The sequence below is a fragment of the Cupressus sempervirens genome, chromosome 5 (assembly GCF_028749045.1).
Source record: "Cupressus sempervirens isolate cs-2001-9-10 chromosome 5, ASM2874904v1, whole genome shotgun sequence".
NCBI lineage: Eukaryota > Viridiplantae > Streptophyta > Pinopsida > Cupressales > Cupressaceae > Cupressus > Cupressus sempervirens.
The window spans coordinates 262,821,195-262,848,949 of record NC_143122.1 but is presented as its reverse complement, the minus strand read 5'-3'; the positions used below and the strand labels follow the sequence as shown (position 1 = coordinate 262,848,949).

General features: G+C 35.7%; 1 protein-coding gene across 4 annotated transcripts in view; it reads left to right on the top strand.

The window, feature by feature from the left end:
* The window catches only part of LOC149555556 (glutaredoxin-like), a 68,428-nt gene that overhangs the window by 6,343 nt on the left and 34,330 nt on the right, over window positions 1-27,755 (top strand). The window lies entirely within an intron of this gene.

Sequence of the window (27,755 nt, the reverse complement as noted above, 5' to 3'; positions counted from 1 at the left end):
AAAGATACTGTTCACAATAATACTTGCATAATAAATTATAAATATTAATAACTTTTAACGTATAATTATTTATTTTTTGATAGGTAATCAGCCGAAGCCTAAATTATTTATTATTCATTTTTTTTATTGTTAAGATTAATTATTGTTATGTTTTAATTTCGAGTAGATTCGAACCAAAGACCTCCCTGATGAGACGCTTGCAATTTACCAATATAATCTTCAGATTTAAAACTTCAATAAGAATTGAATTTATTAAACCTGTATTCTCTGATGTACTCTTTCTTCCAATTTTCAGCTTCCTCCTCCGTATGAATGTTTGAAAATGTTTTCTGAATTTTTACCTATAGATAGGGATTTTTGCCACTAATTTGGCAAGATAATTTAAGGGGTTTCCTCCTTTAATCTTTGGTCTTTGAAGGGTTTTGTCCTTGGTTTGTTTAATATTTCACGAGGAAAAACATACCACGTCTTTTCAAGTTCACGATCCCTTCTCTTTTTATCAATTTTATATGCTCTTATTTCTTCAATAGTCATGACCCTTTATATGCTACATTGCCTGAATTGTGCATTTGGGTTTGGGTGTGATCTGGGGGAAACCTCGCTCAAACTTGGGCAAAGACAGGCATTTCAGGTGCTGTAGGTATGCCAAAAAAGGTCCCACATTGAATAAAAACAATTTAGTAATTAAAAAAGCCTCACCAACCCTAATGTCGTCCTACCTTCCGTTTTTATCATTTGACGTCATTTCTTCAACACAAAACTTTGCATTTTCACTTTTTTTTCTCCAAGTTGCTTTTGAGGGTCATTGCATTTTTTTGAAGTAGATGGCCATAGAGGAGTAAGACACACACCAAAGGCTTTGTAATTTTGGAGAAGGAAGATTTAGTCGTCAATAGTGAGTATAAACTCTCATTTATTCAAGATATTTTTGAGTTTTTCAAAATTTTAATTTTTTTTTTTGAATATTTTTTTAAAGCATAATAAGGGGTTATAATACCTTTTTTGTTTAAAATCTTTAACAATTTTTTTAGTGTAGGTTCATTATTCATATGTGATGGTTGCAAGTGGAAGATCAGTTCAATATTTTGGGGCCAAAATGAAGAGGGCCCTTTTAAAATTGATTCAGCTTTACCACTTTGATGTTATACAAAGATTAAGCAAATGTTTGATTGTGTAACCAATGCCACATAGACTATACGAGTTCATACTATCGAGTGAAAGGTCAGTTAAATGCGCTATCCGTGGACACAAAATAAAACTTTGCTGGGGGCCAAATGGCAAAGGGCTGCCACAATATCTAATAATGGATTATGTTAAAACAAGAGGAAGCTGACATGAAAAGAAACAAATCAAAGGCTGATCATCCTCTTGCCAAGAAAAGCTTAAAGGAATGTCCTAGTGGCTCGACACTACTAGCTGAATCACATCCTTTCATGCCATTGATACCACTTTCATAACCAAAGAATGTTTGGGTTACATGAAAAAGAGACCTATTGGACAGAGCATTTAAAGGGTGAAATTAGCGAGGTTGCAGGTTAGAGCACTGCTTCTTGTATTATGACCATATTGGTGGGAGATGTTGAATACCCTTTATATTAGTATCGGGCGTGAAATAGTTGGAACCACCTTATTGGTGAAGTAGAAAGCTTCAATAGAGACATGATTGATAGTGATAAAAAATACGTGGTTGGAAACATGTCTGTTAATAATTTCAGATGGATGGAAAAGTTGTAAAGCTAGACCAATCAATCAATGTTATAGCAGTGTTCCCTAAAGGAGTGATGTTTTTGAATGTAGTGGATTGTGAGGGGCGAGTAAAAGTTGTTAGTTTCATTCCAATACTGTCATAAAATCAATTAACATGGTGGGGCCTAAAAATGTCGTCCAAGTCACAAAGAACAATGCTAATTTTTTTAGGGCAGTTGGGTCTATAGTGGAGGCTACATATATTTACATTTTCTGGATTCTGTGCAATCCACTCAATGTAATCTTGCAACAAATTGGCATACAAATTGATTTGGTGAAACAAGTTTACATGGACTGCCGAGAGGATTCAAATGTTTGTGACCAACCAGCACATTCAACAAGCCATATTCTCAAGGCCTTCTCCATTGTAGAGTTGTTGAAGGTAACAGTAAGTTTTTTCTATTTTTTTTAATAGTTTATACAAAATGTGTATTTTTTATGCTATGTTAGGTTGTTGAAAAACACTTTGCATCTCCTATAGTCATACTTGTGAATGTGTGAGAGGCCTTGATTGCTATTGAAATCAACATCCTATGGAGAATATGGAGGTAGTCAAACATTAAAAGAGCCCATAAAGCAAGAGCTGGGACCCTTGATGACGAGTGGTGGGATTGTGGGGAATATGTTTTGAATTTCATTGAGCCCATCATGAGCATAATGTAATGTCCCCGTTTAGGAGCAAAGAAATATATCCATTAAATTGCAATATGTTTAGCAATCGAAAAATAAGTTATTGAATGATCACAACTTTCTTGAATTTATCATGTAGACTTTGATTTGTAGGCTCAAGGAAATGGTGTTGATTCTTATCAAATTTGACTGTTGCTCAAGTAATGTTCTTAAAGTTATGCATAACTTGGATATATACCTGATTGAGTCTCTAGAGTTAATGGAATTCAAACATGAAGATTTCTTTGACTTGCATATATTTGAAATATGTGCTCCCATACTATAGATGTGTATTGCACAATTAATCCTTTCCAAATTAAAGTAATAGTATAATTAAATGTTTCACATCCCTTTTCTTTTCATCTCACAATTTATCATAGAGTATGAGTTTGTCAAGGTAATTCACTATCACTTCAAAGTCACTAATTTTCTCCTCCATCGTTGGTCAAGTCTTGTTTCTATGTATATTCTTATTCTTATTTGATCCTTGGATTATTGTTCACTAGTTTCGCTAATAATGTTTTATATGTTTTATTTATCCATCTTGACCTTCTCTCAATTCATCGACATCCTCTAATTTATTACAGATAGATTTTATTGTTTGAAGTAGATTATAGATCTTCTTGTATTCCTTTTGACTTTGTGGTATATACTTCAATTGTTGGCAGAAGCAATTTGTCGATAGGACTTTGTTTCGCATCTGACCAACAGAGTAACAAGTATCATTGGACACTGAGTGTTCGGCCAATATTGCTTCAAAAGAGCGGAGAAGATGAATTTCCCACTCCCAAGTTCTTGTAAACTAGGTCACGGTCGTGCACGGACAGGCAAAGTTGGATGAGGAGGTGACTGCTATTTATAATGAGGTGGCGTGTTGGTTATTTGCTTCCACTTGTGTTTGGTTAAGCATTGGGTCACTGAACATTGTTAGGTGAGTATCTCAGAAGGAACTAGGAAAACACAAAGCAAGGAACTAAAAAAAAAAAAACAAAGAGCCTAAGGTTTAGAGATTTAATCCATCTATAGTCTACCTTTGTTATCATTATTATCAAAAACACATGCTTGGTAGAAGGACTACTTAAATATATGCTCAATCAATCGATTTCACATAAATAAGTGCTGCAAATGAAAGTGGTACCAAAGTAAACAAAATCATTCAATTTTACCCGATCCAAGGAAGGTAATAATAACAAAGCAGAAATATCTCACCAATTTCAAAGGTAAAAGAATCTCATAGTAAGCATTCCAAGATTCCTCCACTCAAAAAATAGCTTAAAAGACCAACAATCACTAGGTAGAACACAAATAGCTCTAGGAATGATGTATACTTTCATTAATTCGTTAAAAATGTGTTACAGTGTTTTGACAACAGAACATGGACGATAAAATCATCATTTCACTGACCTCAAAAAAGTTGGTCTTCTTCCTACTTATAGACAAAGATTTACATCTTTAGGGACGGAAAATAACCCTAACCCTAACTTATCCATCTACCACCTTTATTATAGATATTTACAATCATTTATATGCAGGAGCTTCCGTAGAATATAATGCACTTATTTTACAATTGTGAAAGGGACAAAAAGAGGCATGGAATTTTCGAGAGAAATCAGATCCCGAAGGTGATCTTCACACGCTTCTTCTGTCAGGTTCTGTCAGCTATCTCCTTGGGCACTTGCTGGATGATAAGAGCCTTCCATCCTCCTTGACAATCTTAAATGCATTGTGGGCGTAGAGAAATTTGTAGGCAAAAATGGTCTTTCTATTACTGTTGATTGCCCACATGTATGGTTTAGTAGATCTGACACTTTCCATCATGAAAGAATAGATGAATCGACAGTATGATTCCAAGTCTGTAGTTCTCGATATTGGTTTCCACGAAACATGAACTTGCCAGATTGGACCATGGGAAAGAAGAAACCCATTGTCTGAAGTTTTTACTTTGTAGAATCGCTATGATGATTTCAGAGGTGGCACAATCTTCTGCTAAACATCTATCTTGATTGAACCTTGGATGTTCCTGACTAAAAATCCATGCTTATAATGTAGTTTCTCAAGTGTTGATGGTATGTGTAGCTATGCGGCAGGCACAAAACGTAGAAGAGTAGATCTCCCTGGGTACAAGAAAAAGGTATTTCGAGATCCCCAACAAGACTTCCCAAAAGTAGAGAGATGCATATTCTAGTTCCGATTGTGTGCCATAGTTTTGTATCAATAATAGAGAGAATATGCATCTCTCTACCATGATTGATTTTGGAAAATGTTTCATGTTAAGACTTCCCAAGCTAATGGTTATTCACCTTCTCCTGAACTAACTACCTTATTGCTTAGATTTTTTTGGACATCTCTTCTCATGTGGTTGTGATTGTATTTTCAAACTTTAGGCACTTAGAACATCACTGAAGTAAACCCATTGGACCACTGTCCTTCTATTTGAGGGCCTTCCCTATTGCATGTGATGCTATCGATCTCCCAATGTTCACATCAAACATTTCCCAAAGGGGTACCTTAATTTTGGCAGCGCACCAGGCCTTCCTCCTATCTAGATATTTGAGGACCATCGACATCCCTCCGAACCCTTCCTTTGTTCCGGTCTTTCTCCTGGAGGGCTTAATGTCTAAGGCGCTCGTAGATTCGTCAAAAAATGGCATGATCACTTGCACATGCCAGACATATATTAGTACTAAAGTTACTTGATAACCTTACCAAGTGCTAAGATATTCTTCCTGGTCTGGGTTTCTGGACCCTCCCAACCTAATCACAAGATGAATGGTCACACGGGGGAATCTAGAAACCCGACGTCTGAAAAATCAATTAAGACTTGCATTGATAAAGAAATGAGATGGTCTTTGGAAAGATCATACCTTGCAAGCATACAAACTACCTTTGTCAAAAAGGAAAGATGAGGTCCCCGAAGCATGAAAACTTGCAATATTAGATCAATATTAAGCTCAAGAGCTAACTTTATAGCTGGAATACTTTGAACTTCATTCTTGTCGGAAACCCAGACATTGCTTGTACCAAAGTTCCGGTTAGGTTGATGATTAATGCTGAGTTGTTCTATTGTCACGAAAATATAACCATTCAACACTAAACTTGTGTGACACATAGGACCATCTAATGCCATGTACTTGTGACATGCATCTAAATACAAAATATACAACATATTCGCCGAGCTGACGCAAGACGCTCAACCAGGGGTAGAGCGATGTTCTTGGCAAGTAGTTAGAAGTGGAATGTCACTACTTACAGTCACCAAAAACTGTGAAGGTGTTGCCGATGGGCTATTACCACCCAGCTTGGCTGAGGCCATACACAAAGGACAAGTGAGACAACTTGTCCAAAACTCAACGCAAAGCCGACATTGAGACAAAGACACCCATGAAGGCATGTATGCAACTTCATGGTCAAATTGACAAGGCAAATTTGACTTGCGGGATCCCATGCTACTCAAAACCAGGGGGCAGAATCGGATACCCAAGATGAAGGCTCAGGAAAAAGCCTAAGATGTCATCAACATAGGGTGCGAGTTAACCCTTCTAGTAGAGCCAGAGCCCAAAAACTAGGAAGGACAAACTCACACCACCCAACAGAAAAGAAAACAAACGAAAGAAACCTATCCCTACAAAATGCCAACCGTGTCATGAGTTCCAGTCACCAGGGTGACCCAACATCATGACACAGGAGGCATTTTGCAGGATGAAGTTTCTCTAACCCTGCAAAATGAGGATGGAGCAAAAAGCTTTGCCTTGGCAAAGGGACAAATACCCAAAGAAAGCAAACACAAATCCAACGATAGATGAGAGAAACCCGCAACAAAACAAACAGAAAGACAAGGGCAATCACCCAAACAACAAGAAGGAAAATAAAAGCCAAAGACTGCAAAAAGTAGAGGTGGGGATTACCAACTTGAAACTCTGAATGCAGCGGCGCCTCGATGATTGAACACATTCATCACTGCACAATAAGAACCAATGCCACCAAATGTAGAGCTGCAAGAAGATGACTGCACATGAATGAGGTGGTTGCTGAAAGCACTCACTTGATGAGCACAAGTAATATGGCAAAATAATGTAACAATTAAGTGCTTTTATTGTCTTAATGGCACAATAATTATGTCAATTAAAGTGTTGTAATTGTACTTACCCTCCTTTAAGAGAACTTCTCACGTGTCACCCACAAAGACCACCGAAACTCCCTGCCATGAAGGACATGGGGGAAGGGGCTCCATGGAGTTCGAAAGCTGACTACCTTTTAACGATCCTTAGGGATATTTTTGGCATGGGTTTGAAGACTTTCATTCCTTACTACTAAACAAGAGAACGACATCCCTAGACAAGGGATGCGGGAACCCATGACCCGAAGGCTGAAGACAAAAACACAAAAGACTTGCCTCCAGAGAGGCAAGACAAAAAATGAAAAAGAGGGGAGCCAATTTTTTGCTCCCAAAAGTAAGGGATGTGTATGCAGGGCATAACAGAATCCTATATATAATCACTTGTCATGACTGTTCTTTTAGATATATTGATTACGTCCATAGTTTTCTACAATCTATATTTAATGAGTTACTCCTTATAATACATCTTTACTTTCAATTTCTTCTGACTGTGCATTCATCGTATCTACTAATATCAATATTGGACGCATTATTCTTAGGTGATGGTCTTTATGATGGTATTGCTGCATGCATTCCTTCTTATCTTCTATTAAACGGATTGGTTTAATTTGGATGCTGATTTTATGTCTCTCAATGTTAATTGCTATGGGTGTTGACCATGTGGTTTTTGTCGAATTCTTCTCTCTATTAATCTCCTTTAAATTAGAATTGCAATAAGTTACTAGCATTGATTGTTACTAGACTACATATCCCACCTACTGATATTCTCTCCTAATTGCTGACTTGGAATTTGAGTTGCTTCATTCCTTATACCTCTATTATGTGTTCTCTATGAATCAAAGGGATGATTGTTCCAATAAACATTGACTTTTCTTTGGTGTGTTACTATGCAGTTACTTGTTAAATTGGCATAGGATAACTTTTACTGGATGTTGTCCTTGGTATGCATTCACCAAATATGCCGCTAATTGTTGTTTTCCCAACTACCATTTCTTCCACAATATTCTCCAAGTGTTAATATCATTTAGACCAGGGTCGATTTCTCAATGGTCATTGTTGATGTTATTATTAATACCTTCCGATTCAGTACTCTTCCTCTAATCATTATTTTTTGAAACTTGAAGAAATCATTGAACCATCATAATATAAGATCATTTTCTCAGTATCCTAGTTTTGGTTTGTTGGTCTATCTTGATATTATGATTGTTGGGTTGTATATTTTATGTGTTATAATTCTCCAATCCTCTTTATTGTTGATTGAATCTAGTCATTTTTGCCTCTTCTTTCCTTACTATTGATGAGGCACCCTCGTGATTGACGAGTCTCTCCCAAATGCTAAGTTTTCCTTAATCCATAACTACGTCCTTAACACATTCCCTTGCATGCCTTCGGTGTTGTCGTTGGAAAGAATCACATTCCCTTGCTAATATTCATCTTATCCTCCTAGGTCGACATCATACTTTGATAAGATAATATGGTGTTGACATATTTGTTTAAGACATTGGTTTGGATTACGTCTTCCTCCGTCCTTCCTTGTATATTTTATCATTGCTTCAAATTTGTCCTTTATACATCAAGGGGATGTTCTTTCAAATGGTTTGACCTCTTCTCTCAAGCAGTAGTGACTTTTCACCTATTTAATTGCCATTACCAATGTATTATGGACCCTTCCATATATATTTGATTATTCTTATTATAATTGATTGTAATGGGTTTACTTATGTTTATTGTTTATTAATACTCGATGTTTGATAATATATTATTTTAATCAATTTATTTATTGTTCAATATTTTAATTCTTCTTAGTAGAGTAATATTATATTATCATTTTATATATTTCTAGTAATTAGATTAATATTTAATTATATGTATTATTTACCTATCTAATATTATTATTTATTAATAACATTTTATGGTGATTCAACAATTATTATTAAGATCTATTTAAATTGGGACATGACAGTCTGCCCTTCCCGAAAGTGCTTGCCCTTAAGCAATTGTAACTGTTAGTGTAATCTAGATATCCAATCCATTGTCCTTGAAATGATAATTACCAACTCGAATTAGAACTGTAATACATTCATGAATATAAACTTATCATAATATTCAATTTATGAACAACTTAAAAAGGTAACACTTATCCCAATTTGTTGTAGCACTTCCTTTTGCTTTGATAGGTGTTGCTTGACTATTATGAATAAGCTTCTAAGATATCTACCCTTTTCCAATAATGGCGACATTCTACAAGAATGACCTCTGCCACAAGTGGCGACACTCACTAAGAATACCCTTTGCTAGGAATGGTGACGCTCACCAAGAACGCCCTTTGCCAATAATAGTGACACTCACTAAGAATGCCTTCTGCCAATAATGGTGGCACTCACTAAGAACACCCTCTGCCAAGCATGGTGACATTCATTAAGAACAACCTCTGCCAAAAATGATAATGCTCATCAAGAACACCCTCTGCCAAGAATGACGATGCTCACCAAGAGCGCCTTTTGCAAAGAATGACAACGCTCAATAAAAGCAACCTCTATCAAGCATGGCAATGTTCACCCAGAACACCCTCTATGGTCGACATTCACCAAGAATGCCGTCTGTGGCCGACATTCAAGAATGCCCTTTGTGGCCGACATTCAAGAATGCCCTCTATGGTTGACATTCATAAGAATGCCCTTTGCGGCTGACATTCAAGAATGACCTCTATGGTCGACATTCAACATGAATGCCCTCTATGACCAGCATTCAAAAATGCCCTCTACAAAAATATCTTGAGTCTTTGGATTCCCTTCCCTTTAGGAATCTCAACATTCATCACAAATGCCCTCTTTTAAATCTTGCACATAACTCATACTTCAAATGATCTCAGTATGTTCCTTGCACTTTCATTCTTTAGTATTTCTCTGAATAGATAATGCCACAATTATGTGGCTTCTCTAGAATTGAGACTTACGGATCCTTAGTGTTATTTCAATGTTGAATGATGATGCCCTCTCTCTTTGTGACTAAATGACGGGCATTTCTTAAATCTTCTTTTATTTGATGATTGTTTATATTTTACCCTGCAAGATGGCAAGATCATACTCTGATACCATTGTAATGTCCCCGTTTAGGAGCCAAGAAATATATCCATTAAATTGCAATATGTTTAGCAATCGAACAATAAGTTATTGAATGATCACAACTTTCCTAAATTTATCATGTAGACTCTGATTTGTATGCTTCTGAGTAATGCTCTTAAAGTTATGCATGACTTGGATATATACTTGATTGAAATCTCTAGAGTTATGCAGTTTTAACATGAAGATTTCTTTGACTTGCATATATTTGAAATATGTGCTCCCATACTATAGACACCTATTGCGCAATTAATCCTTTTTAAATTAATTTAATAATCTAATTTAAGTTTTCACATCCATTTTCTTTTCATCTCACAAGGTATCATAGAGTATGAGTTCGTCATGATAATGCACTATCTCCTAGAAGTCACTAATTTTCCCCTCCATTGTTGGTCAAGTCTTGCCTCTTTTTATATTCTTATTCTTATTAAATCCCTGGATTATTGTTCACTAGTTTTTTTTTGACAGGTAATGTATTGATGTAACATGCTATTTTGCGGTAGCCATTGAAGAATTATATTTTAAAGTAAAGCATATTCATAACAGGATGACAATAACTTCACATGAAAGAGAACTTTAACAAGCTTATTCAGATGTTACAATTCATCATGAAGGAAACTAGTAATGAACTAATCTAGCTCACAAGAATTACAATTATAACTTAATCTAATTCACACGAACTGCAATTATAACTTCCATTCCTATTAACTTTCCACATCTATTAAGAACTTTCAGAAATAACATAATGAAAAATCAAATTTAAATAACCTGATATATATATTTGAGACAATGGTAAAGGAAATGTGCAAAATAATCAAGTACTATACATGTAGCAGATGTTTGTTATTGTGTTGAGCAAGCCTTGACATCTGGTGGAGAGGAGAAGCATTGCTATGGGCTTAACCTCCCAACCACAGACATTTACTTATCCCCACATAATCTCTTTCGAGAAAGGCCCTTCTTACCCCGGGTTTAGGCTTGGGGCACCAAGGTCCTTCCACCCGAGCATCTCAGCATCGACTAGGCAGCAGAGAAGGCTGTGGATATCCTCCATCAACCTTCCCTCTGTCAACTAACACTCTACCCTCTAGTAATCGTAGTGACAAGCATGCCACAACCTGCCTTGGCCAAGGATTTCAGTGGGCTACTAATTATGCCTGATCACCCACTGCTCGACTTGACAACAAGAGTTATATATTGGACAAACTGAGCTGACTCAGTTTTCTTAATGTAGTTTTATATATAGATAACTTTCATTACTGATTCTCTTTTGTTCTTGCAGGGATGTCCTCTCATCCCACCCTTTTGGCTTGACCATTCCGGTCTTATGGGTGCTTCTTAGGAGATCTCAAATGATATTCAATTCTGGTATCAATTTGAGTATTGTATATTCAATGCAATTTCATGGCATCACATGCTGATCTTATCTCAGTGGCATACTGCTAACACCTTTGTATAAGCCAGGATGAATAATATGCACAATAAGTATTTTCGGTGCTTGCATATAAAACATATCATACACAAAATCTGTCATTGGAATATAAATACAGATTACTTGCAGTGATCACGATGACAACTTAAGATTTCCATAACAATATTATCAACAAACAATCCTTATGTATTGCAACATAACAAGGAACGATGAATGCATAACCTACTATTAGAGCTGTGCTGCCTAGTGCGCACTTGAGATCACCATCCTTGTCTGGCAGGTGGAATGCTAACACTGTAAAATGATGGCAAAGAAGTTTGACGGGTCTGAGACTATATGCTAGGCTTTTGAATAAAAATGGAGCTTCTCCCAATGATTTCTTTTTTTACTGCAGACCTTGGCTTATTGCTGTGGGATATATATGAAAATCGCAGACAATAAAGGAAGCTTGAATAATGAATGCTCGCATAATCTTGGTGAGTACATAAATGAAACAATCCCGCAAATGCACGCTCGGTTACGTGAAAAGGCCAAGGTGGTGGATGCAAAGCCAAATATTGGTTAAAAAAGAATTACTTGTCCAATCGATTCGAAAAAGTAACTTCATTGACGGAAATATTTAAAAATAAAATCCCTGTAAAAGATGGGCAATCGCTCAAAATAATGAGCAAATATTAAGGATAATTATAAAGTTTCTCCATCCACACAATTTTAAAATATATTGGCAACATGTTATTTATACCACCTCTATCTGTACGTACATATATACATATATGTGCATAAATTTAATCACATATTTCTTTTGTATCATTATATTGATTTACGCACACACATACATACACATATATACATGTAAGTTCAAGTATAGATGTCAAGATAACATGGTGTCAATATATGGAGATATAATTAGGAGACTACACAACGATCTCAAATAGGAAAGGTAACAATTTATATTATTTAAATGTTTAATGTTTTTCTTGAAAGTGTTATGAACTGAATGGTTAGGTCATGATTGTCCGAGTTATACTCTTGCTTTCCCAGTCATTAAATCCTTAACCAGAATGGTTAAAATCCATACCTGATGTTCTGTTAGTGGACTTTTGGTGCTCCAATCCCTAGCTCCCGTTTAGCAATACTTCCCCCCTTCGTCATGTTCTGCAAACAAGAAGAATTTCCACGATAATAACATACTCAATTTAATCAAGATAACTATAACCAACAATCATTTTTATAATCATCATAACATCTAACCACCTTTTCAAATAGACAACTAACTTTTAAAAAATAATAATATTCACTCCCTGTTAACAAAAAAAATGTAACGGACAACTAACATGTCATCCCTACATAATTTAAAACAAACAACCATATTTACACTTCACATGATCCTAATATTCAATTTTTTTATTAGCCAACTGACATTCACATGAATTACATAATGACTATGTGATAATTTGAATTGGCAAAATTTGGGATGTAACAGCCGAAGCCTAGATTATTTATTATTATCATGTGTTAAGCTTGAGTAGACTCGAATGCAAGACCTTCCAAATGAGAGGCTCACAATTTACTGTTGTATTGTAGGCTCTTGCCTTTTTTCGATAGTTAATGGACCAAAGCCTAGATTTTTAATTATTTTATTTATATTATTTGTTGAGATTAATTATTATTATTTTGTGGTAAGCTCGAGTAATTCGAACCCAAGACCTCCTTGATGAGAGGCTCACAATTTACCATCATGTTGTCGGATCTTGCCTGTAGGCTCTTACCTTATTGTTCACTAGTTTTGCTAATAATGTTTTTATACGTTTTATTGATCCATTTTGACCTTCTCTCTATCTATCGACATCCTCTAATTTATTACTGGTAGATATTATAGTTTGAAGTAGATTATAGATCTTTTATTCCTTTAAACGCTGCTGCATATACTTCGATTTGTGGCAGTAAGAATCCTATATATAATCACTTGTCATGACTGTTCTTTTAGATGTATTGATTGCATCCATAATTTTTTACAATTTATATTTAATGACTTACTCCTTATACTACATCTTTACTTTCAATTTCTTCAGACTGTATGTTCATCGTATATACTGATATTAAAATTGGACGCCCTATTCTTAGGTGATGGTCTTTATGATGATATTGCTGAATGTATTCCTTCTTATTTTCTATTAAATGGATTGGGCTAATTTGGATGCTGATTTTATGTCTCTCAACATTAATTGCTATTGGTGCTGACCATGTGGTTTCTGCCATGTTCTTCTCCCTATTAATCCCCTTTAAATCAGAATTGCAATAAGTTACTGTCATCGATTGTTACTAGACAACATACCCAACCCTCTGTTCTTCTATCCTAATCGCTGACTTAGAGTTTGAGTTACTTCATTCCTTATACCTCTATTATGTGTTGTCTATGAATCAGATGGATGATCATTTTAATAATATGTTAAAATGACATAGTTTTCGTTTACTCAAAACTCGATAAATGTATATAAGTGAATGCAAGAATTTATTAATTGTTATCAATTTGTATCTTGGATCTCATATTACTAGTAAATATTCTATAATTAGGTTGCAAAATGCAAGAAAAATATGATGGAATATTGTATCATATTTTTCTCAATAAAATGGAACTAAACTATAAACAAGGAATTTAAAGATATACAAGAAGTTTACAAAATAAAAATAATAATATGTATACATTGACTTTGCTCTGGTGTTATACTATACTTCGTAGGTACTTATTAAATTGGCGTAGGATAACTTTAATGGATGTTGTCCATGGTGTGCGTTCACCAAATATGCCTTTGACTATTGTTTTTCCCAACTACCATTCCATTTACATTATTCTCCAAGTGTTAATATCGCTTAGACCACGGTTGATTTCTAAAAGGGTGTTGTTGATGTTATTATTCAAACCTTCTGATCCAGTACTCCTCCTGTAATCATTATTTTTCAAAACTTGAAGGAATCATTGAACCATCATAATACAAGATCATTCGTTCAGTATCCTAATTTTTGTTTGTTGGTCTATCTTGATATTATAATTGTTGGGTTGTATATTTTATGCGTTATAATTCTCTAGTCCTCCTTTTTATTGTTGATCAAATATAGTCATTTTTGCCTCTTCTTTTCTTATTGTTGACAGGGCACTCTCATTATTGACAAGTCTCTCCCAAACACTAAGTTTGGCTTAATCCATAACCACATCTTGAACGCATTCCCTTGCACGCCTCTGGTGTTGTTGCTGGAAAGAATCACATTCCCCTACTAATATTTATCTTATCCTCCTGAGATATCATCATTTGATGAGATGGTAGGGTCTTGACATGTTTGTTTAAGACGCTGGTTTGGATTATGTCTTCTTCTATCCTTCCTTGTATATTCTGTCATTGCTTCAAGTTTGTCCTTTAGACATCGAGGGGATGTTCTTTCAAATGGTTTGACCTCTTCTCTCAAGCGGTCATGACTCTTCACCTATGTAATTGCCATTATCAATGTATTATTAGAGTCTTCCATATATATATGATTATTCTTATTATAATCGATTATAATGGGTTTACTTATGTTTATAGTTTATTAATACTCTATGTTTGATAATAGATTATAATATATTATTTTCATCAATGTATTTATTGTTCATTATTTATATTCTTCTTAGTAGAATAATATTATATTATCATTTTATGATATTTTTAATTATTACAGTAATATTTAATTATATGTTTTATTTACTTATCTAATTTTATTATTTATTAGTAACATTTCATTGTTATTCAATTATTATTAAGATCTATTTAAATGGGGACATGATTGTCCGCCCTTCCTGAAATTGCTTGCCCTCAAGCAATTCTAACTTTAGTGTAATCTTGATATCCAATCTATTGTCCCTGAAATGATAATAATCTTGATATCCAATCCATTGTCCCTGAAATGATAATTTTCAAGTCGAGTTAGAACTATAATACATTCATTAATATAAACTTTGTCATAATATTTAATTTTTAGAATAACTTAACAAGATAAGACTTATCTTGATTTGTTGTAGTAGTTCCTTCTACTTTGATTGGTTTTGCTTGTCTATTATGAGTAAGCTTCTGAGATATAGAATCACCAGAATACCCTTTGCCATAATGGTGACATTCTACAAGAATGACCTCTGCCACAAGTGGCGATGCTCACTAAAAACACCCTCTGTCAGGAATGGCAATGCTTACTAAGGACGTCCTCTGCCAAGAATGGCAACGCTCACTAAGAATGCCCTCAGCCAACAATAGTGGCACTCACTAAGAATGCCCTTTGCCAATAATCGGGTTGCTCACTAAGAACGCCCTCTACCAAGCATGTGACATTCACTAAGAATGCTCTCTGCCAGAAATGACGACGCTCATCAATAGTGCACTCTGCCAAGAATGTCAATGCCTATCAAGAGCGCCCTTTGCCAAGATTGGCGACGCTCACCAAGAATGCCTTCTACTAAGAGCGCCCTCTACCAAGCATGGCGATGTTCACTAAGAACACCGTCTATGGCCGACGTTCACCAAGAACACCCCATGTGGCCGACATTCATAAGAATGCTCTCTGTGGCCAACATTCAAGAATGCCCTCTACAGTTGACATTCACCATGAATCTCTCTATGACCGTCATTCAAAAAATGCTTTCTACAAGAATGTCTTGAGACTCTAGATTCCCTTTAGGAATCTCAACATTCATCGCAAAAGCCCTCTTTTAAATCTTGCACACAACTCATACTTAAATGATCTCAGTATGTTCCTTATGCTTTCTTTCTTTAGTATATCTTAGAATAGATATTGTCGTAATTACGTGGCTTCTTCTTTGGAATCGAGACTTACTGATCCTTAGTATTATTTTGATGTTGAATGATATGATGTCCTCTTTCTCTGTGACTAAATCATGGGTATTTCTGAAATCTTCTTTTAATCAATGATTGTTTATATTTGACCTTGTAGGATGGAAGGATCATACTTTGATACCACTTTTGATGTAGAATTGAATGTTGCTCTTCTCTTGTATGTGCGATTCCAAAATGAAGGGGCATGTCTCTGATTTGGGGCGACTTCGTCAATTGAGACCAATAAAATCATTTTGAATTAATCATTTTATCAATGCATAGGCCAACCTTGTTTGAGCATGAAATGCAAGTGTTTAACCTTCAAACTTTGTGTTATGTGATCTTTCAACCTCCCAATTGGTCTTGTTTATCAAATGGATTTTCATAACGTAAAACATAGATGGTTTAAACTAAATACTCCCAACATTCATAAATAAACAACTGAATCCTTTTCACATGACTTTATCAACTATTAACATTTAACAGAAAGTAACCGAATTCATGATCAGCTAAAATAACTAGATTAACGACTAACACATCATAACTGTATTTATAATCAACTGAAATAACTTGATTAACGATTAACTAATCATGACTGAATTCATGATCAACTGAAATAACTTGATTAACGATCAACTAATCATAACTTTATTCATGATCAACTGAAAATAACTTGATTAACGATTAACTAATCATAACTGTATTCATGATCAACTGAAATAACTTGATTAACGATACAAGTAAGAAAAATGCTTAACATGAGAAGAAGGAATAGAACATACAAGTATCATTGGAGGATCTTTAGTTGGTTGTGCAAGCCTTAGCTTTGGTGAGAGGAGAAGCATTGACATAGGCTTAACCTCCCAACCTCGGACCATACTTATCCCCTCACATTCTATTAAATTAGAAGGGCTCTCCCTACCTTGGGATTGGGCTTGGGATGTTATTTAGTCCAACCACCTTAGCATCATGGTGTTTTGAATGTCCGCTCAGTTATGAAACGGACATGCTTACATAATTGGCGCTACTGACATCAAGTGATCATTAGATCGCAAACATGCCTATAAACTACTTGGGCCAAGGATTTCCAATGGGTTCAATGACCCGATCACCACCTCTCGACTGGATAACAGGTTTCACTATAGGGATGAGCGTGAGCTATTAAGTATATTTCTTTTAAGTTATTCATGTCTGATTTCTCATTTGCTTTCTTGCAAATTTATTCTACCTCTTCACCACACTTGGCTATACAGCCGGTGAGTCCCAGGTTCTTGAAAGATTATGAGCACTCTGCCCTCTTACGCCTCTTCACCACTTCATGGCTATATTGCTTGTGAATCCTAGGAAAAGTTATGAGCATTCTGCTCTTAATATCTTTTATCATAATTTGTGACAGCATAAAACTTGTTATTGATATCAACAACATTCATGAAGGTTCTTATTACGTTTTGAGACTCCTCTTTAAGAGATACTATTCAACTTCTTTTAAGATGGTTTTGTATATAATGAAGTAAAAAGAAAGCTCAATATCATTCACAGGGAATGTTCAACAAGTTAAATAATATGATCACTGTCATAGAGAAAGAGATCCCTAAGCTTAGCTTGCTGCAGTAGAAAATGTATTTAAAAACATTGAAAGGTAATTCATGACCTGATAAGTGTTGCTTGAAGAACTTGCAATTTGATCGGCTCCCTTTCATTGCTTAAGACGTCACCTTCAGCGCTTATACCTCTGATTTCTAGCCAGAAATACTTGCTCGGCTAAGGGTAAAATCGCACTATTTGATCAAGGTTTAAATCGGTAGTTGCAGGGAGGTATTGGCAGAAGTAAAAATATTGGCAATGAGATAGAGTTCGGTGCTATAGAGGCAAGAAGTTTTGAAGACGACAGAAGAAAGAAATTCAGAAATGTAGACATGGGTGTTTGATTCCCCTCACAACTTCCATTTTTAAAAGTCTAGCCGTGACTTCTTGGCTTCCACCAGTTAAAAGACTATATGCAAATTCATATTGCCAAGTGTTTAAATCAATTGTAAAAGAAAGGAAAATAAAAAGGTTGGAAGGAAGAGTTGGAAAGATTATAATTTCATCTATATATATATATATATATATTTACATACGTTCATGTAAGTATATCGACGGGGTGACATCATTTTATTAAGTTATTTTAATATAATGGTGCCGTTTCATTTTTATATTATATGTTCGTATATATATATATAATAATAATAATAATAATAATAACAATAATAATATGATGAAAGATCAACTAAAATCCTTTTGAGGTATGTTTTATATTTTAATTAGATTATTTCATGTTTAGATTATTTTCTTAGTAGCTCACGAGGGTTCCATAAATGTATCCTGTGATCAAGTCATTGTGTCCTTTCCAAAGAAGTTTAAGGTCATACATGTCGATCTTGATGATTGAACTAAGCAACATCCCATTCTGATGATCTTGTTTAGCAATGCTTCCCCCCGTCTTCATCTTCTCTTGCAATCACCAAAACACTTTGGCCATAATAACAATTTTGTAATAAATTCATATAAACATAATAATCATTATTTTAAATCAAGCAACTACTAATCATCTAGTAACAGTTAATGGTTAACGACCATCTTCATTAACAGTTAATACAACATATATAAATTACTACCTATTTCACATGATCATGAAAGAATAATCCATTAAACTCAATGGTTATGAACAAGTTTAAAATTATGTCAAAATTTTGGGATGTAACATCTTGGGTCCAATAATTCTGAGCAAATTTCTTTTTTAGGCCCATAAAATCATTTTGAATTAATCATTTTATTCATGCATAGGCCAACATTGTTTGAGCATGAAATGCCAGTGTTTAACCTTCAAACTTTGTGTTATGTGGTCTTTCAACCTCCTAATCGGATCTTGAGTCCAATAATTCTGAGTGGAATTCATTTGCGAGTTGAGATTAGGAATCTCGACAAGGGGTCAGAGGCCCATTAGTTGAGATTCTAATCTTGACTTTTGGGAGCTTAACTCTTCCAATTTCGCTATGAAATTCTCCTTAATGAAGGCGATATATAGTCTTCTTGCCCCTATATCATGATCTTGATACGATATGGCAGAGTTTAAGATGTTTTTAGGATTAAGAATCCCGACTAGGGGGCAGCTTCTGTGCCTTACTCTAGATAAATTAAATGTTACCTTCATCAATTGCTAGTTGCTTCTTCATCTTTGTTTTGCTCTCCAAACTTTATGTTGATAATTATAGCTCGTAAAGATAAGTTGGAAGTAGAGTTCAAGTAGGACTCTACTTTATACACCTAACTAATTAAAGTAGTCACCTAAGAAGTAGACTTCAAGTAAGACCCTACTTTATAGAAGTATACTTCAAGTAGGATTCTACTTTATATAAGTAGACTTCAAGTTGGACTTTCCTTTATGGAAGTAGACTTAAAGTAAGACTACTTTTCCCAATGGCTGTTATAAAAGGCAGCTAAGGGTTAAAATATAATTCAATAATCTTTCACAAGGACATTGAGAGAGAAAAAAACAGAGATAAGATAATATTATTAATGTCCAACAAAAGACCACAAAGAGTCTATGGGACTGAGAGCTACAACCAAGAAGCTGACAACAACAAGATCACCAAATGGTGCTGAGAAAAGTAAAACAAAACAAGAGAAGAGAGAGAGGCCAAGGTGAAGATTAGGAGTCTTTCCTTGGCAAAAAGAAATTAGTCACAGAAGGATAAGACTGTGAGTAAATAGGAGCCTTGGACTATCGCAGTGAACTCATGGAAGAATGTCGCTGACGTAAATAACCGCTACAGGGCCTGACAGATCTAGAATGGCCAGTAGAACTGGAAGAATTAGATGACCTTTTCACACCCTGTAATGGAGATAAGGGTGTGAGAATGGCAGTAATAAGTTGATCAGAGCTATGCCAGTGAGGAAGTAGAGACTGCAAAGTACTAGCATAGAGCAAAGTAGCCTCTTGAAGATAAAGAGCAAGACATAACTGGTCACAATAATGGAAGAAGGCTGAGAGAGAACAATAGTCACAGAACAAACAATGAAATCTCCCTCTGATCTCATAAAAGATAGGGCACCGGAAGATAAAGCGAGTCTCCGTCTCAATCTTATCAAGAGTACACAACTTACAGATATGTTCCCCTCTATCAATATGATGATTAGTCTGAGCATGAAGAAGGTGAGAACCAACTCTAAATGACCCTAGAGAGATACGCAAGATATGACACCACCATCGAGAAAGATAACTAGGACAAGCAATAATCCCATCACTAATCTCCAAAAAATGCTCCGCATAGGTGGTCATCCTTCGACGTAAACCACCATGAGAGTTAGTCCAGGCAGTGGTAATATACTGTCTGTAAATGTCAAGTCTGACATTCTCATTCAACTCCTGCCAAGATGGGAGGAGATGAGCAGGAGCATTCAATGAGAAATGATAAGGAGGAAGACGATCAATATCAATTCCAATCGAGCTTAGCAGAGAAGATGCCTAAGCATACTAGCAACGAGCTCGAGAGCTAGTATTAGAACTCGCAGTAGCAACAGAAGAGCAATGTGCCAGATAGGAGTATCTATCACGTTCACCAACAAAACCTGCAAAACCATGTAGGCGATGAAGGAACCAAATCAAATCAAATATGGCTGCAAGATTGAAAGGATGAGCACCAAACTCAACAAAAATAAAACTATGAGGAGTGAACTTGTGACATCTAATGATGCGCCGAAGAAGCAAAGTCTGAACCCAGTCGATCGAGGCCCAGTCAGAACCAAGGAGAGAAGGCCCCCAAACCACGAAACCATAAAGAACAGTTGGCTGAACAAGGGAATCCAAGAGGGATAACTTGGACGAGGTGTCTTGAAAATGGTGTTTGAAACACTGTTTCTCAAGCATAGCAAGAGAACGCATACCCTTACTAACTCTAGATTGAATAGCTGACCTCATATTGAAGCGGGGCTCAAAAAACTTCACTTCAAGATACATATAAGACGAAGTAATCTCAATCTCCTGTCCTTGAAAAAAAGAAGTCAAGATGAGAAGTCTTTAGGCAATTAAAGACCATAACACGAGTCTTACCTAGGTTAACTGCAATCTGTCTCTGAACACAAAAAGAAGCCAAACCATCTAAAAGTCTCTATAAACTCTTTGGAGAAGAAGCAAGAAGAATCACATCGTCTGTGAAAAGAAGAATGGAGATCAAGACCTAGTGTAAGTAGCAACCGCCTCCAGGGAGCGAAATTTTTAAAAGGAAATCTTCAAGCTCATCAATGTACAAACCAAACAAAGTGGGGGAGAGAGGACATACTTACTTAACACCAATGGTGCTATGGATCAGAATTGAGAAACCATCAGGAGTCCTGAATCTACCCACCATAGTTTCGTATAATCTCATAATAGCAGTAAGTAACATCTTAGAAATCCCAATCTCCCGAAGCCTTTGAAATAAAACTATCCTGGGAACAGAGTCAAAAGCCTTGCGAAAGTCAACAAAGCAGCAATAAATTTTTTCCGATTTGTGTCTAGCCTCCTCATTAATAGCCCGTAAAGTGAAAATATGATCCATGGTCTGATAATCAGCATGGAAACCAACCTGACCTCTAGCTCTGCAACCTTTCCTATCAAGCTCTCTAGATAACATAACATTGAGGGATGTGGCATACAGTTTGGCAAATGTGTGTTCGATCATAATGGTCCTATAATTCCCAGGGTCCAAAACAAAACCGGTCTTATGGATTGGGTAAATCAGATGCTTGGATCGGGAAACCGGGAACCCAATACAAATCACCTTATTAAAGAGAATAGAGAAATAGGGGCCCATAATGTAGGCACCAAACTTGAAGAGTTCAGCCTGGCAGAAAGGAGAAACTTTATAGCTGTTAACAAAAAAGGAGAAGGGCAATACCAAGTATATTCCAGGTTTGCTGTTTTGGTTGTAACTTGTTTTCTAGAGCCATATTCCCATGTATTGGGAGCTCTTGTAAGTTTTGAAGTTATTTTGAATGATGAATTGAGTGAAGAGCATATGTACTGTGTATGATTGTGTTTTGCTTTTCTAGTTTTTTGCTGCTTTATTCCGTTAAATAAATGTAGTAGTGTAAATCTAGATCTGATCTAATTACCTAGAAAGTGGATTTAAGAAATGAACACTTTATTCTTTGTTTATTGGTTGATATTTATTGTTTGTATTGCTTTAGGAGTGAATTTGATCATCACTTGCTCAAGATTTCGTTCTCATTTACCAACATTTTCATTGTCATTTAATCTCCAGTCTTAATTTTCTCCAATTTTAAACAATTGAAAGTTTAGGATACACTTCAAACATTACCCAATTTTGGGTGGAATTTTGGCATGAGTCAAGATTTTCTTAAGGTGTTGGGCGGAATTTAACATCCCAAGTGGACGTTAGATTCCAAACCTTTCTTAGGATTGTGCTTTTGCTCGTACAAGGTCACAAGTCTATTGGGCTTGATTTAGATTCCCAACTCCATCATTGTACTTGTTCTTGATCTGATTTACATTGTTTTGGAGTCACAAAAGCAATTGCGGTTGCCTTACATCAACATCAATTAAGATCACTCTAGTTACCCCCCTTTCGTTGCGCTAGATTAGGAGATGGAATTTCTTTGCTACTTAGGATATGGAATCCCAATTGTGGGTTGATTTCCGCCTCTAAGTCAGGATTTATACATTTCTACTTAGCTTTACCTCTTGTTGACTCAATTTTGTCCAACTTCACTTAGAAATTCAACAAGATTTTCATGGATAACTTTATGCTTTGTTCAATCTAATCTGTAGTTGGGTTGATTGGCATTTGATTCCATTCATGTTTCATCCATGCATTTTCTAGGTTTTTGCTCTCTTCCTTCCAATTCGTTAGTTGATTTTCACTTTAATTCTTCAAGTTTGATCTTCTTATATCATTTAAAGTTGAAATCACACTTTAAGGTGCCTAAATACTTGGGCAGAAATGAGGGGGTGTCAAGATTTTGCCTAAGAGGGGCAGAAATATGATGTCTCTTGAGAGTGAGAATCCTGAGAGGGGGTTGGAATCCGACCTCCTCTCAGGGTTACCTTACTTTTGCAAGTTGAGCTTACAAGGTCATAATTTTTTTTCACTCTTTTTTTTCATCAATTTGCATTGAGGACTCGCCTTGTAATCACTTGGAAACCATCTAGACCCGGGCGAAAATTTGGGGGTTGTTAATATTGCAATCTTGAGACATGGTCAGATTTGACGTAGATGTTTTCTAGGTCATATTTTGACCTAGAATCTTGAGAGGGGGTTGGATTTTGACCTCCTGTCAAGGTTACTTTTGCAAGTTGAGCTCCCAAGATTATTTTTTTTTCACTCATTGTTTTCATCAATTTGCACTTGGAGCTCGCCTTGTAGTCACTTGGAAACCATCTAGACCTGGGCGAAAATTTGGGGGTTGTCAATACTGCCAATCTTGAGACATGGTGGGATTTTGACCTAGTATCGAGATTTTCAATTTTGCAAGTTAACTCCCAATTTTCTAATTAATTTGGTAAGCTCTGAGGGCAAAGTAATTTATATAAAATATAACATTTAAGTTACATTATTTATACTTATATTTTATATAAATATTGTTAGGATGTTTGAGTAGCTTCCAAGTTCATAGGATTTATAATATCAATTTTAGGTTTTGGGAGTTTTTAAAATATTTTAGATTTAGCCAAATCTTAGGGTTCAACACGCCTCCGTTAGTGTTATCTCCCACCACTTTCCTCGCCCTTCTAAGATGAAATTGAAATTGAAACAAGGATTTTCAAAAGGTTCTAATTCATTTTATTATAAATCATTTGATTTCAACCTCCATATCCTTGACCAACTTAGCCCAACTCTTGCTCACACCCTTGACTAATTTGACTGCCCAACGAATCAAAGTTGTTCAAACTCATCTCATCTTGGAGATTTGAAAATTTCCACCACCTAAGACCACCTAAGACCAATGCTACTGTTAAAGCAAAAATTGGGGGCCCCATTTACAATGGGGTGATGGTGTGAAAACCTCACAAGAATGCACAACAAGGAAATGGTCGTGTTTAATGTGCGCTAAGGTGCTTTTCCTCCAAATGGTCATGCCTTGGTATGGGTGCTAGACAATGTCTCCCATACCTAACTAGGCCAAGATCAATCACTAGTGAGTCAAATGTTTAAATCTCCAATCACCCTGCCATAGAGGATAGGCATGAGTTGAGGGAGATGGACCCTGACAAATTATAGTTAACCCATTGGTCAAATGGAAGTGATATGCTAAAAAATCTAGACTTGCAAGAGAGTATAGGTCACGATGCTCTGAAACTCATGGTGCACGTTTCGACTTAGGTCATAGTACAAATGGGCCAGCATGTGCAACCCCAAGCTTATACATGTTAATCTTGTAGCTTCAGTTGGATTGAACCTATCTATATATAATCCTTCTATGGTTATTTGTTAAACATTATTGCATTTGGTTAATTATAAATTAGACAAACTTATATATATATGTGTGTGTGTGTGTGTGTGTGTGTATGTTTATATATTGTTAATATTGTCTGATGGTTATTAACTTGCAAATTACCCAAAGACATGTCTCCTCTACTCGTATATATAATCAAGTCTGCACTTGGAACACACATATACGGAAATGGCATTGCTATTACATTTGTAGAAAACAATCCTCTAAATTTAAAATGGTATCAAAGCAAGGCTACAAATATAAGAAAAGATTATAGAGGGATATCTACGCAGGGAAGGGACATTATCATAATGGGTTTGACAGTTTTGACCCAAAGATCATCAAGCAGTCTAGACTCGAGTAGTTTACCACTGACAGTTACTCCATGAACTAGAGAATACTCACGCTCAAGTTTTAACAGTTTGGTTGCCGGCATTGATTGCAAAGTTCATGAAAAACTACTTATATTTTCAAGCAAATGTAACTAGTGTAGGTAGTTTCAAATATCATGAAACTTTTGCAGCAAATAATAATTTTGGCACTTTTAACAATAAGGTTGTTCTTGGCTTTGGGACCTTATATAGACATCCATCATGAAATCGTGTGGCAACTAAATCTCTAGATTGCATGGAGTGTTGTTTTTCGTAAAACATAGTGATTTTATAATCATTATACCTGCAAATGCATGTAATGCTTGAAACATGTATCGCCTCAAGGGACGAATTGGAAGGATCTTAGAAAGCACATAAATTGTTTTAATTGAAAAGCCTTGAGAAACTATCAAGAACATGCAATAGATCAACTAAAATTGGTGGATATGCATGTCGAAATGCAAAGCATGGACAAGGCATTCCAACTGTTTGAAATAATGCTTCAATTTAATACAAATACAAAGAACGCCACCATCACACAATGAATGTGCAAATTTAGCAATTTGTTATGATATACGAGGGCTTAGAGATTGCGTGATTGACAAAAGTGATTAAAGATAAAGTAGTTATTGTCAGATCCCTTGGGCCTACTCATGGGTTTCTATGAAGATAATGATGACGGTCATATAAGAATGTGAGAGAACGAGCAATTGGCACTATTTATCAGGGAGATCTTGCAATTTTGAGAAGTGTATGTATACTTCCATCGAATTACGGGTTGGAGTTCCATTGATTCCACATTCAACAAGCATGTGTTCTAGAGAGACAATGATGGTAAAATAAAATATCCTTAAGTTGCCCTGAGTCAATGCTAGTATCATTCTAAAGCTCCCATATTGACCCTCATATTTTGCAACCTATTGTGAGGAACCCTAGGAATGGTAAAATTTTGCGAGTTGTTTAACAAGAATGCCACCTCGAAATGCAGTAATGAGAAACTCGAGGTTGGCAAGATATGCGCAAGGTGAAGGTTCTTTTGTGGTTATTGTGTGTCCAATAAAAGACCTGTGGGTTGAAAAGATTTGAGCATAGGCATAAGCAAAACCCTACTTGTTCAATAGAATGTCTCACGGGTGATGCAAAAAGGTTCTTTTGTGGTTATTGTGTGTTCAGTAGAAGACCCACGGGTTGAAAAGATTTGAGCATGGGCATAAAAAAAACCCTACTTGTTCAATAGAATGTCTCATGCATGATGCAATATAGTATGGAGGAGTGACAAAAGTTTGATGAAATTGCACAAATTGATGTTATTTTAAGTGCCACATTCGCAACATGTAGATGATTGGTTTAATTAAAAGTCCTTAGAAACTCTCTAGTGATGCAATGATTTCTACAAACATGGAGGATGCAATAGTTGCATTGGCTTGTTCTCAAAGAAGGCTCAAGTTTAGTAAAGCATGCTACCAACTTCTAAGAAAACTCCAGAGCTCTTCAAAAAACTCCACTAGGAAATTTCTCCCATAGATCATGATAGAGCTCTCGGGAGGAAATGTTGGCTTTGGGAGAAGAAAATTGGGGGTCTAAGAAAGAGCTCACATATAATAAGACAACACGCAGATAATAGAGATAAGTAACTAAATATTTGAATGAAAGCTAAAAGTTGCAGAGAATGATAGGTATTCACGACAGTAGTAATAACTCAACCATGTCGCTTGGATATGTAGTGACACACACATACAAAAATGATATAAAGAGCCATAATTGGGGCATCAAAGTTTTCTGAATGAGACTTTTCTATTAGTAGAGAGCAGTAAGGACCAAAAGAAAGCGACCAGTGTTTGGAGTACTGACTAAAGCTATATTGATTCAATCGAATGTTTATTAACAAGCAACACTTGAATTCATCCACAATACAAGATTGGAAAAATATGGAGATGAGACCAAAGTCTATAAAGCGTTTTGGGAGTATGACTCTACAATGGAGTTCATCGTAAAATAACATATAACGACTTGACAAGTATTCTCTATCAAACAATGAGAAGGAATTAATAGGAAGATCTGTGAAAAATGTGGAAGAACAAAACGTTCACAAGCATTTAATGAATAAAGAGAAAGGAAGGGATATCTCTTCTCTATATTTCCACCCTTCATCAAAAAGTAATGAAGGAAAAGAAAACCGAGAAGATAATGTACATGTGAAGGCTTGACATGAATAAACTAGCCCTTTCTTGTTCCACTTCTATTTTGTATGGATTTGCTCCCTCGGGATATGTAATAGACGAAGCTAAGTGCTAGCTCTTCCTTGCATTAGATTGATTATGAGCAATTTCTCAGACTTCTCTAGGTGAGGACAAACTTCTATAACTAGAGCAACTTCCTGTCCAGCAGATCAACACTATTGCATTTTTGAATGATCAAGTGTTTGATCAATTCTGAGTCGTGTTTTCTTCCTTAAATGCATCCTTGTCTGATTTGTTGTATTCTGTCATTGGTTCAATTAAAGAATGAAGGAGTCAAAATTCAAGTTTGATGGTAAGCATGTGGAAGACATTAAATTTGAAGGGGAAAACTCACTTCTTGGTGTCGCTAAAATTGTGTGCAAATTCAAAAGTATATATAATAGTGGGAATTTTACATTGTGGGGGGAATAATAACCAATGTTTCATTCCCCATTGTTTAAATAAATGTGTATATGGAGGTAAAAAGAATGATGCATTAGGAATGTTGTTGAGGCATAATCATGGATGATAACATCCAGGACTATGAAATAAAGAAAAGATAGGGGGCTCTTCCATTGAGAGGGAGGAGATAGCGATGGAATCTTGTTCAAATATTAAGATTGGTCGTTTAGATGATCTTATGACAGTAGGTCCAAGAGTGAGTAACTAGAGGGAGATTGACATTTCATTAGAGGCAACCTTGAACGAAGAGGTTTGAAGATTAATATCAGATTCAGAGGGAGTCTAA